The sequence below is a fragment of the Olea europaea genome, chromosome 15, assembly GCF_002742605.1.
Source record: "Olea europaea var. sylvestris chromosome 15, O_europaea_v1, whole genome shotgun sequence".
Lineage (NCBI taxonomy): Eukaryota > Viridiplantae > Streptophyta > Magnoliopsida > Lamiales > Oleaceae > Olea > Olea europaea.
In genome coordinates, this window is record NC_036251.1 from 11,661,292 (window position 1) to 11,671,507 (window position 10,216).

The 10,216-nt window shown below is 32.1% G+C and overlaps 1 pseudogene; it reads right to left on the reverse strand.

Annotated features, from left to right (window-relative positions):
• Nucleotides 1–356: 356 nt before the first annotated feature.
• Nucleotides 357–8,374, reverse strand: LOC111411236 (annotated as a pseudogene).
• Nucleotides 8,375–10,216: the final 1,842 nt, after the last annotated feature.

The window sequence follows — 10,216 nt, forward strand, 5'->3', positions numbered from 1 at the left end:
GGGTTTAAGGTAATTTTATCATTTTTAAAACGATTCCAATTAATAACCATAGTGATTTAAAATACTACGCCTCTATTTTTAAAAAATTGATTAAATTGCTTATTTGAGTATTATAAGCTCTAGTGCTTTATCGATACTTAATTTTCAACTTAAAAGATAAATCCTATTAAAAAAGTAGCTCAAGCCTGTATATGTAAAATTTTATCTTTAACAAGTCCAAAAATTGATTGAAAACATGTAATACATCATTCCTAAGTACTTAACGAAAAAAGGCTCAAGAGAGATGTCTGACATAAATACATTAAAAATGAAAAGAACTAAAATCAATGTTACGTAGGAACTATGAGATCGAGTTATCAAGTCATCCTTTTGCACTTGAGAAGGACAAGTGCAATCATAGAATTCTCATTAGGATTCGATAGAAGTTCGGACTCTTCAACTTTCTCTTCGTATCTCTTGAACAATTCGCTCATGATTTTGCTTCCAAAATGATTCCGCATAGCTCCCTCTCTCAATACTCTTATGAACATGGCAAATGATTTGGAGTCAAGTGTAGTGAGACGTTTTGGTGGATTTTTAAGGATTTCAATCCTTTCAAGAATGAAATATTGATTTCTTTCTGCTAAAGCTTTCAATTCATTAGGAGAGGGAAAATACTTAGGCAAGTTGAATTAGTCCTCCACTTTGGATATATCAAATAGTCCCTGCAACATTATTTGTTATATGAGCTAGGCAAACTAAGGCAATTCTAAAATAAATGAATATCAATGCTCACCTTTTTAGCCAAGTCCACGAGACAAGATCCCAGAAGTTCGAGTGATGGTAAACTAATTTTAGAGAAGTCCTTAGTTTCATTGGGTTCACATGTTGGAATGATTCTATATGTGGGCTTCACATTCGATTGCAAATTTTTCGGGTTAGATGTATGGCTCATAATGATATTTGTTTTTGAGCCAAATTTATTAAGTGATCAATTGGACCTTCTATACCTTACGGGTTGTAATTAATATGATGTGGTAATTTTAAATATGTAACTCGGAAATAAACCCTAATTAGAATTCTAGTTGTAATGGGACGGTTCAATTATTTCCTATATAAGGGCTATGTCCCCTCTCTTCTCCATTATTGTTTTTATTAGCTTGCTCCATTGATAGCTGATATTTTATGAGGAGCAAGGAGGAAAAGATCTTAGCTGCTATTACAACTGCTATTCATATCAACAATGACTTTCGCAGTTATAAATTCGATTTATGAATTTATTATTTTGTGATTCTTGATTCTTACCATGATTACAAATTAAATTTTCTAAAATTGGTATCAGAGCTTCATGTTAAGATCAGAATCCGTTATTAAAACAATATTCTTTCTTTGACTAAATATTCTAAAGTTTTCACTACCCGTAAATTTAAATATTTGGAATTGTTATGTTTTCAAAGTTTAAAATAATAATGAGGTTCAACTTTCACGTGTTCTGTAGAATATAGATTCACTGAATAAACATGGGTAAAGATATCCAAAATCCCAACTTTCACGACTGTCTTTCTCACCTCTCTATTTCTCAAACTATTGAATAAAGGGAATTAATTGAGAAAACCAGGTCAACTTCTCTACTTCCTTGTTTAAAACTGTTGAATAAACATTGTTATGCTTGGCTGGGAAGAAACCAAAAATAAATTAATTTGCATAGTAGATCGGCAGCAGCATGTTGCTGCTGCACGGGTTGCAGCGCCTACAAGTACCACCGGTAGGAGCGGCGCCGGCAAAAAGCAAACAAAAAATTAAAAATAAAAAATTCCAGTTTCAGTGGAAAACCGACCAAAGGTAGATGGGGGCTTCTGCCATAAATAACTAATCTTCAAACCCTTGTTTGCAATTAGATTTTGGGGGGTCATATTGCAATCATTTAAGTAAGGACCTGCCACAAAATTTTTTAAATATTGAAAGGACTTGATTTTAATTTGCACTTAGGGTTAAAATATAATTTTCAAAACAGTATCAAATTCAAACTTGGAAAGTTTTGACCCTAAAATTTTAATTTTGACCCGATTAAAACTGTATCAATAATAATAATAATAATAATAATAATAATAATAATAATAATAATAATAATAATAATAATAATAATAGTGATAGTTTAATTGACGACTTTTATTAAAATGTTTGTCTATTTAAAAGTTGCTATTATTTGTGCCTTTAAATTTCATTTTTTATATATGTTGAAATTTCGTCTTTCAATCACATATGAATTTTTTCCTTTCAATTGATTAATAATTATGATTTGTTGCGTAATTATTGTTTTGTGAATGAATTTTTATGAGCTTTGAGACAATCCTTATTTGTCCCACAAAGAGAAATATTTTGATATAAAAATGGGTGGTAACTGTCAAAGTGGCACGCTCATTGTTATTTATTCGATTTTCTCTACAATAAAAATATATGTATTTTGCGCAATAATTTTGATTTATTGCATATAATATCTTACCCAAAGATGTTATTATATGTGATGGTTTTTGAAAATGACATAAGGCAGTTAACGAGCTTACCTTGGTCTAGAAATTTTCTTCTGCCCAAAGGTATTGGTATTTTGAAAACCAATGTGATTTTGTTAACTAGTTATATGATGTTTTTAAGAGTACCTTATAGCATGTTATATTATCGGTCCAAAGATGACTTTATTATGATGCATATAGGCTCTTGCCGTAATAAAATTCATATGGTTTTGATTTAAATTATAGATTATCTAATTCATAGCCCATATTAATTAGTTGGATATTATATCATCCATTTGATTGCATGCATTATGTTTGGATGATATTATGAGTGATATTTTATTTTCCACAATTTATAATGCCTCATATCTTTCGAATAAATTGTCTGCTATTGAAACTTTGACTGGGAATAACTATGTGAGATGGAAATGAGACGTAGAATAGCATTTGGTCTTTTGGACTTGGATTTTACAATGGAGAAAAAGCTTGAGAAACCCACAGATAAGAGTATTGCTGAATATGTAGCTGAGCATGAAAAGTGGGAAAGGGCTAACAAACTCTATTTGAAAATCATTAAGCGATCGATATCTGATTCCATTCTAAGTGTCATTCTCGATAATGAAAATGCCAAAAATTTTATGGATGTCATAGGAGAAAATTTTATTGAGTCTGATAAAATCAAAACTGGGGATCTGATGGATAAATTGATGAGCATGAAATTTGATGGTACAAGTGGTGTTAGGGAGCATGTCATGAAAATGATAAATATATCATCTAAGCTAAAGGCTCTTGAAATTCCCATTGCGGAACCTTTCCTGGACTATCATATTTTGAATTATCTTCCTAGCAAGTTTAATCAACTTAAAGTTGCTTACAATGCTTAGCGGGATAAATGGAATTTGAATGACCTCATAGCAGTGTGTGCCCAAGAAGAGTATAGGATGCACCGTGAAACTGTTGAAACTGTGCAATTAGCTTTTCAGCCATCACAAAATAAGGGGTCTTCTTATAACCATAAACCTAAGTTTCGTAAGGGTAATAAATCCCACCGAAGTGAGTAGAATAAAAATTATAATAGTCTCAAAGGAGTTATAAAGAAAAATGATCATTGTAAGTTTTGTAAAAAAAAAAAAAAAAAAGAGTCACTGGCAGAAAGACTGTTTTAAGTTTAAGACTTTATTAGAAAAGAAGAAGAGTTCTCTAGGTATTCCCTTGGCCTTAACTTGTTTTGAGTCTTCTTTAGTAGACATGCCTTTGAATTCTTGGTGGTTAGACTCGGGAGCTAGTGTTCATATTGCGAATTCCTTGCAGGGGTTCACAAGCAAATGGAGGCCAAGTGAGAATGAAGTAAGCTTAAGCGTTGCAAATGGAGTACAAGTAAAGGTTGAATTCATAGGAGTAGTGAAGTTGACTTTAGAGTCTGATTTTTATATTGTTTTGGAAAATACAGTTTATGTACCGTAAATGAGACAGAATTTAATTGCTATATCGAAACTTGATGCTTGTGGTTTTACATTTAATTTTGGTAATGGAATGATTGAGTTATTTAATAATTCTCGTTTGATTGGGAATGGTAGTTTATGTGATGGTTTATATAAATTATCTTTGGCTCCTTTTGGTGGTGTTTCATGCGTTACCAATGTATCAAAGAAAATGACTTTAATTCATGAATCATCCTCTATGTTGTGGCATAACAATTTTGGTTATATTTCTAAGGATAGAATGGAAAGATTAGTAAAAGATGAGATACTTCCCTCTTTAGATTTCTCTGATTTTGAAACTTGTGTGGATTGTATAAGAGGAAAATTAACTAAATCTACAAGGAATGGTTCAACTAGGAGTAATGAAAATTTGGACTTGATACACACTGATATCAGTGAACCTTTGCCTTCCACTATATGTGGGAATAAATACTTCATAACTTTCATTGATGATTTCTTACGATATAGATATGTTTACTTGATTAACGATAAATCACATGCACTTGAGAAATTTAAAATTTTCAAACTGGAAGTAGAGAAACAATGTGGAAAAAGTATCAAAGTTGTAAGGTCTGACCGAGGTGGTTAGTACTATGGGAAGTATGACGAGTTTGGTCAAAATATGGGTGATTTTGCAAAGTTTTTACAAGAGCGTGGAATAGTGTCCCAATACACCATGCCAAGGACACCTGAGCAGAATGGTGTTTCTGAAAGATGTAATCGATCCCTAAAAGATATGGTTCGAAGTATGATGAGTAGAATAATTTTGTTTGAATATTTGTGAGGTGAAGTTTTGAAAACTGCTACGTATATTTTGAACAGAGTTCCAAGTAAAGTTGTTGCAAAAACACCTTTTGAATTATAGACAGGACGTAAGCCAGGTTTGGCTCACTTTAAAGCTTGGGAATGTTCAGCTAAGGCTAGAATTTATAATCCATTTGAAAAGAAATTAGACCCTAAATTAGCTCCTGGCTACTTTATTGGGTATCTGGATAGATCAATGGGATATAAGTTTTACCGTCCAAATTGCAGCACTGGAATTGTAGAGTCCATTACTGCTAAGTTTCTGAAGAACGATTTTGGAGATTGTAGGAGTTCCACGTTGAGAGAAATTCTTGTTGAACCTAATCAAGTTGTTGTTCCAGTTCCTGTTATACAGGAAAGAGTTGGTTCTCAACCAATTGAAGTTGTTAATGTAGAATCGAGGAACCAGCAGGAACCTCCAATTCCTCAAACAACGATTGAATCGGTTTCTGAGCCGCAAGTTAGGAGATCACGAAGGGAAAGAAGATCTGCAATACCCAGTGATTATATTACATATTTATTGGAGAGTGATTTAACATTGGGCATATTGTTGTTCCTGTAACTTATAACCAAGCGTTGACAAGTCTTGAGACAGATAAATGGATAGCTGTCATGGAAGATAAAATGAATTCCATGAAAAGGAATAAAGTTTGGGATCTTGTTGAACTTCCTTTAGATGCTAAGGTTGTAGATAACAAGTGAATTTTCAAAATTAAATTAGATTCAAAAGGAAATGTGAACGAAAGAAAGCAATTGGTTGTAAAAGGTTTCACTCAACGAGAGGGCATTGATTATATTGAAACCTTCTTCCCTATTTCGTCGAAAGATTCTTTTTGAATTATCATGGCTCTTATGGCACACTACGATTTGGAGCTCCATCAAATAGATGTTAAGACAACATTTTTGAATGGAGATCTTTCTGAAATGGTTTATATGAAACAACCTGAAGGCTTTGTTGTGAAAGGAAAAGAGAACTTGGTATGTAAGTTAACAAATCATTGGATGGACTTAAGCAAGCATCTCGACAGTGGTATTTGAAGTTTGATGAGGTTGTAACCTCTCTTGGTTTTGTTGAAAATTCTATTGATCAATGCATTTATCTCAAAACTAGTGGGAGAAATTTTATTTTCCTTGTATTGTATGTTGATGACATTCTGTTTGCTAGCAATAACTTAGGGCTACTTCATGAGACAAAGAAAATGTTGTCTGCTAATTTTGAGATGAAAGATCTCAGAAAAGCCTCCTATGTACTTGGCATTGAAATACAACGTGATAGAAATCGTGGCTTGTTGAGACCCTCTCAAAAGCTTATATACGACGTGTTTTAGAAAGGTTTAATATGCAGAACTGTGCACTTGGTGATGTACCTATCATAAAAGGAGATAAGTTTAACAAAACTTTATGCCCAAGGAATGAGCTAGAAAGGGAGTCTATGAAGATGATTCCATATGCTAGTGCTGTGGGGAGCTTAATGTATGCTCAAGTTTGCACTAGGCCGGATATAGCCTAAGCAATTAGTGTTCTTTGCAGATTTCAGTCTAATATAGGACAAGAGCATTGGGAAGCAGTTATGAGATATTTGAAGAAAATTGAAAGCTATATGCTTACATTCCAACATTCAAATCATCTTGAGGTGGTAGGATATTCAAATTCTGATTTTGCTGGATGTCAAGATGATTTGAAATCAACCTCAGGTTATATTTTTATATTAGCTGGTGGTGCTATTTTTTGAAAAAGTGCTAAATAGACTCTAGTGGCATCTTCTACTATGCAAGCTGAATTTGTGACATGTTATGGGGCTATAGTTCAAGTCATTAGGTTAAGAAATTTCATCTCTGACTTGAAAGTTATTGATTCCGTCTCAAAACCAATCACCATATACTGTGATAACAGTGCAACAGTAATCTTTTCAAAGAATAATAAAAGTTTTGGTGGGTCAAATCATATTAACATCAAATATTTGGTGGTTAGAGACAGAGTCAAGGAAGGGTCGACAAAAATAGAGCATATCAATACAGAGGCAATAATTGCAGACCCTTTGACTAAGGGACTCGCTCCAAAATTCTTTAAGACACATGTTGCTAATATGGGCATTGTGGAAACATTTGATGTTTTTGGCTAGTGGCAATATATATATGTATATATATATATTTTGATAATAAAATATTTTTTCCCTATTCAAGAACTATTTTGAGCATGATTTGAATTATGTCTTTTTATAATATTATTGTGATTTCGAGATATGACACATAAAGACATAAGATGAGCATGCGCGGTTTTTTATTACATTTGGTGCTAAGTTCATACTACATACTATCACATTGGTTGGAGGATGGGGATCCATGTCGATAAGGATGTTGACATTTTTAGCTGTGAAATGGTCTTACATCGCTTAATTGGTGTAATAACTTCCATGTTCGGTGTTAATATTCTTGTTGGATCGGATCATGTTACGTAAGGTGTCATCATTGGAGTTATACTTTTGTGGCCACCTATGTAGTCTAACCCGGATGTTAAAACTTTATTATAGCAATCAAATGTTTTCCCAAGTGGGAATATGTTGGAATAATTCCATATGTGGGTTTCACATTCGATCGCAAATTTTACGGGTTAGATGTATGGCTCATAATGATATTTGTGTTTGGGCCAAATTTATTAAGTGATCAATTGGGTATTTTACACCTTACGGGTTGTAATTAATATGATGTCGTAATTTTAAGTATGTGGGCCGAAAATAAACCCTAATTAGAATTCTAGTTGTAATGGGACGGCTCAATTATTTCCTATATAAAGGCTAGGTCCCATCTCCTCTCCATTATTGTTTTTATTAGCTTGCCCTATTGATAGCTGATATTTTGTAAGGAGTAAGGAGGGGAAGATCTTGACCGCTATTACAACTACTATTCAAATAAAACAATGGCTTCCGCAGTTATAAATTCGATTTATTAATTTATTATTTTGTGATTCTTGATTCTTAGCATGATTACAAATTAAATTTTCTACATCACAACCATGGATAAATGCCATTTGCCCTTTAAAAACCAACTCTTCTGCCCTTGCTTTCAAGAACGAGTCCAAATCCTTTGCAAATTGAGCTGATTAAGCATTAAAAACTTCATTTTTATCTCCATAATACAAAATTTTCCCTTTATTCCATGTAGGAAACAAGGGATCCAACACTTCTTCAGGTACTTCAGAAAGCCAGGTGAGAGAACAAGCTGAGTAAGCCAAGTGAAGGGAGGCTTTAGGGAAAAAGCGACCGTGAAATGAATCGGGAACTCCAGCTGCATAGTACTCTCTTTCAAGCGGAAGTGAAGCAAAAACAGTATTGAACTCATTAGACATTTGATCATTAAAGAAAACTTGAAACTCAGGTATCTGATGAGAAACTGTTTCAATTTTCTCCTTTATCGACTCAACTATAATTTGCATTGCAATGAATGTATTAGGCTCAGAAGAGCATCCGAAGTCTGCAATGCGTATAGTATTTGTAAAAGTTAAAGAGAGATTTTCAATGTCGAGTTTCTTGCTAATTTCTTCTTTGATGATTTCTTTTGCAGCCTTCGTTATTCCTCCATGTATAAAAACCAGATATATCATCACAACATGTAAAACTCAAAATGAAGAAATATATTTTATGAGAAGTTCAATTTTATTTTTCATAATGGAATAATTAACATAAAGTATTTTAAAGTAAAATTCTATTTGGTTCATTATGATTAAAAAAAATACGAACTTAAACAACACAACAACTTATTTATTTCCATAACTAGTTTACGAATGTAAAGAAATTTACAAGCATCCCATTAACTTTAAAGTTAAAGATCGACATGCTTGGTAAGATGAGTGATAAGTGTAGTTTCTACACTTATTTGGGATCCTAAATGATTATATTTTGTTATTCTTTAAATGGATTAGTACCTAATTGTTATTTATTGCTTTTATTAGGAAAATTTCATGTTTCAAAGAAGAATTGGAAAAAAGAACAAAAATGGCTAAAATGAAGCAAATCCAAAGTATGGGGACCAAAGTATAAATATCTAATGGTTGATTTGGAACACAAAAGATTCTTTGATGATTGATAGGAGTCAATTGAATGCAAATTGGAGTAAAAAAAGGAAAGAGATATGATTAGAGTATTACCATAAATCGACTTCTAATCATATAAAGTATCTTCAACATTTTTGGTCAAATTGAGACCCTATTTTAGAAGGAGAACGTTTGAATTGGAAAAATTGTATTTCTAAAAGAATTGTAGCTCTTTTAACTATCTTTCCAATGCACTTTGAATCACCTAAATCGGACACTGAAAGAGAAAGTTATGACCAAAATATTGATGGTTGTGCATACACAAAATTATGTACGCGCGAAGGCAACTTTCCTTATTTGATTCAAACTCTTTTGGAAGACAATTTGGACGTGAATTTTGACCTAATTGCATTATATAAATACAAGATATGGGCAGCAATGAAAGGGTCTTTCTCTTGCCTCTTCATACACAATAGTTTCATCAAATTTATCAAGAACAAGGGGTTAATTACTATATGTAGAGGAAGAAGATCAAGCTATAGCACGAAATTGAAGTTCAATTACATCAAGATTTTGAAGAATTCAACTTTGGACTTGAAGATCAACATCTTTTGTATTTTTTCATGATTCGGGTGATATTTTTCTAGTATTCTTCTTGTAATTTATATATTAATATGCTAGGCTAGTTTCTCATTATATTGGATGAATGATGAACCCTATTGTTTGTTTATTTTAATTCAAGACAATTAATTTAGTACTTTATGATTTTTTCTTGATTGATTTTGTATTCTCATTGAACTATTTAATTACTTGATCACCAATTAAATAGTAAGTTGCTTGTTGTAGTATAGAAATACTCACAATAAGTCTAGAATGCGGTAAACTCAACTCATAGACAATAGGTGTTAAGAATAATATCTTGACATGTGCAATCATGTGTGATAAATTTTGTGAATCATTGCATTTTTTCATATGAATTCGGATTAGTAATAGAATCGGGTTGTATTAAACATAGGTTTAATATATTTTGGAAAAGAATATTGAATAAAAGTAGATTATCGATTATCTTGAATGCATGAATTTACTAATTTATAAATTAAGAGTTGAATTAAATAACAGTAGGAGGATTCACAATTCCAATACAAATATTCACATATTAAATAAATATTTTATTTGCTTTCTTAGTTTAAGATTATCATAAAAAACATACAAATCACAACTTTTTTGATTTTATATCACTTCGAATTTAGTAAAAGCTATTTAACTAAATATTAGACTTTATTCCTCATGAGAACGATACTCTTAACTCACAAATCTTATTACTTGTACAACGATCTCATACGCTTGTGTGTATCTCACGAACAATGAGTTCTTTGCATAGCTTTAATGGCTCTCCTTCATTCAGGGCATAGA